This window comes from Danio rerio, chromosome 24 (assembly GCF_049306965.1).
Source record: "Danio rerio strain Tuebingen ecotype United States chromosome 24, GRCz12tu, whole genome shotgun sequence".
In the NCBI taxonomy this organism is placed as follows: domain Eukaryota; kingdom Metazoa; phylum Chordata; class Actinopteri; order Cypriniformes; family Danionidae; genus Danio; species Danio rerio.
The window spans coordinates 3,049,446-3,052,492 of NC_133199.1; the positions used below are offsets into that span (position 1 = coordinate 3,049,446).

Here is a 3,047-nt window from a genome sequence, read left to right on the forward strand (position 1 = left end):
CCAGCTCATCCTCCCCGTGCTCAAGCCTTGTGTTTAGTCTCTCTCCTCTGAAAGACAGCTGGAGGCAGATTGAAACCTGATCTCCTGTGAAGGCCACAAGGCTGAAGGTAGATCCAAACAAATCTACCGAGTGTTCCTCTTCCATCAGTAGGAACCAAATGCTGGTTTGATCTTTGAGCTTTATGTTGGATTCTCTGCAAAGTGTTGATATGTGAACTGAATATAGTTTGGCGTGATGGCGTGCAGCTGGGATTTAGTGCGGTAAGACGCAAAACTGATAGATTGTGCCTGAGCCATGGTTTATTGAAATGCTTATACAAAGAATCACACTTAAAGACAATTTCTCTACAGCAAAGGGTTGCATTAGCTGAGATGATCCAGAGTATTTTGTGTAAAGTATTGTCACATTGATGGGAAAAAAACAGTCAACTGTGTAGTGTCTAGGGTCAGAAATGACCTACAGTATTCCAGTATCGATTTCCGGTGGCATTTTCTACCTTGTTTGTCAACCCTTTAGGCTTCATAACCAACTGGTTGACATTTTGTTCATATTTATATGTATTAAATTGCTTAGAGCTGTGTTATGAACCAATTTAGTTTAAACTAAAATTTTTACCTTTTATTTTATCATTTGTTTTCATTTCACTTTAGTCACAACAGATGATCAAGTTTATATACAGGCTTTTTGCCTCCTTGCCCTGAATTTGTTGAGCAGTTTTGATTTTTTTTGGAGGCATTTTTATCTATTTTATTGACATTTTTAAATAAGCACATATAGGTTTACCAACAATATTAATAGCAGAGGATACACATATCACTTTTAAACCACTTTCTATTGGGAAGTATAACAAATTCACATTACCAAATCTGCAAAATGAATTTTAAATTGCATGAACTGAATTTACTGGTATTTACCTAAAATGCTTACTGAAACTGATTAAAGTAACCGCACCTTTTTCTCAACAGCAAAAGGCATATCAGAAAAATAGCTTGCCACACCAAACTTGAACTTATAACCAGAACATATTTCTTCTATACAAATAACGTAATGTTTGTTTATGCAGTGAAACTCAATAAAAACATAATTTATTTTGCATTAGGAGTTTTCATACCTTTTGTTTCATTCTCAGGGATTAGAAATTCTTTTTAGGGGGACTAAATTAGTGCAGACTTAAACATATTCTCTAGTAAGTTTACATTCTGCTTGTTTAAACTACTTATTTAAAATGAGCTGAAACTGATTTTTGGGACAATTTAATTGTTTTATTTTCAATTCACTTAAATTTGTTAAGTTAATTTAATTGATTATCAAAATAAGTTATTTTAATTGTGTGAAACTCAGCATTTTTACAGTGTACAATACAACAGCTCATCATTTGAAAGTGTGACTGTTTCAGTTGCATTACTTATACATGTATGTCTGTATTCCAATACATTATTACAGAACCAATGACACAATGAAATCACAGTCCTCCATCCTCCAGTTGTTGATTATGTTGAATGCTGCACTTGTTGTCACTGTCAGCAGGCTTACAACAATTTAGAGTTCCTTGTGACAGCAAGAATGCAACCAGAAAATGGCCATTGTGGAAAATATTAGTTCTCTAGGAACCAACTTACTGGCTAGTTTGTAAAATGACTCTTCAGCACTCTTTACTAGACTCTCTTCCCTTTGCTACATTATTATCAAACCTGTATTCCCTTAGGAAATAATGAATAGAAAGAATTTCTAGAAAACGGATATGTTTATTTCATAAGGAAGCAGACAGAAATCTCTGAAATATGCATTTGAATGATATATTCCGGATGTCAAAATGAAGTAAACAAAATAAAGACTGTAAATAAATAAGTTATAGCATAGAGGACACAGGGTAGGAGTGTTGTGAACGAGATGATTGACACATTTAGATGTTTATGAATTAAACTCAGGCATCTAGATGACAGGTTTAGAGGTTTTTGATAAGTGTGCAGATGACCTAAAGTACTCCATCTGTTTTGATCTTACAGAGGCTTAGTCATTATTTGCACTTATATAGGGTCTACTTCTGCTTGGGTATAGTCACAATATAAAAAAAGGGTTGTGCTTTTGATAAATATGAAAACAAACAGGGTGTTCTGTTTGTGGTGTCGGTCTCTGTGAACTTCTGAAATACAGATTTTTATGACAAGAGTAGACATGAATTTTGTATAGCCTGTCTGGGTGCCTGCTGCCTATGTCCCATAACAGCACCTTTCACATATTTTCAAATCTAAAATGAATATATGATTATACAGCTGAAGTCAAAATGGTGAGCTCTTCTGTGAGATTTAAGGAGTGCTTTTTCCAACACATTTTTAAACACAATATTTTCAGTGACTAATTTCTAATTACTTATTGTTTCTGACTTTGCCATGATGACAATATTTTAAAACTGCTTTTATTGCAGCTAAAAATCTTATAGCAAATACTGTGAAAACTCATAGTCTGTCTGTCATCACTTGGGAATTATTTAAAATTGAATAAAAATTTTATGGGAAGTCAAATAATTTTGACCTCAACTGTATGGCAACAGGCATGCTTATATCAGTAGTATGATTAGCCAGATTGCATGACAATCAAAGTCTTTGTAAAGGGTTAGTTCCTATAACTCTACAACTAGTCATTTACATGCTTATTCATTGATTTTCCTTCGACTTAGTCTCTATTTTAGACGTTGCCACAGCGGAATGAACCCCCAACTATTCCAGCATATGTTTTATGCAGCGGATGCCCTTCCAACCGCAACCCAGAATTGTGAAACACCCATACAGTCATATACTACTTGCAATTTAGTTTCTCCAATTCACCTGTAGTGCATATCTTTAGACTGTGGGAGAAATCGGAGCAACCGGAGGAAACCCACGCCAACACAGGGAGAACATGCAAACTCCTCACAGCAATGCCAACTGGTCCAGACAGGATTCGAACCAGTGACTTTCTTGATGTTCTTGATGGCCACAGTGCTAATCACTGAGCCACCCTCAAATACATACTAATAAATACTAATATATATAACTAGCGCTCCTGC

At 35.1% G+C, this 3,047-nt stretch overlaps 1 protein-coding gene across 9 annotated transcripts in view; it reads left to right on the forward strand.

The window, feature by feature from the left end:
- Positions 1–3,047, forward strand: part of si:ch211-152c8.2 — a 105,484-nt gene that overhangs the window by 47,201 nt on the left and 55,236 nt on the right. The window lies entirely within an intron of this gene.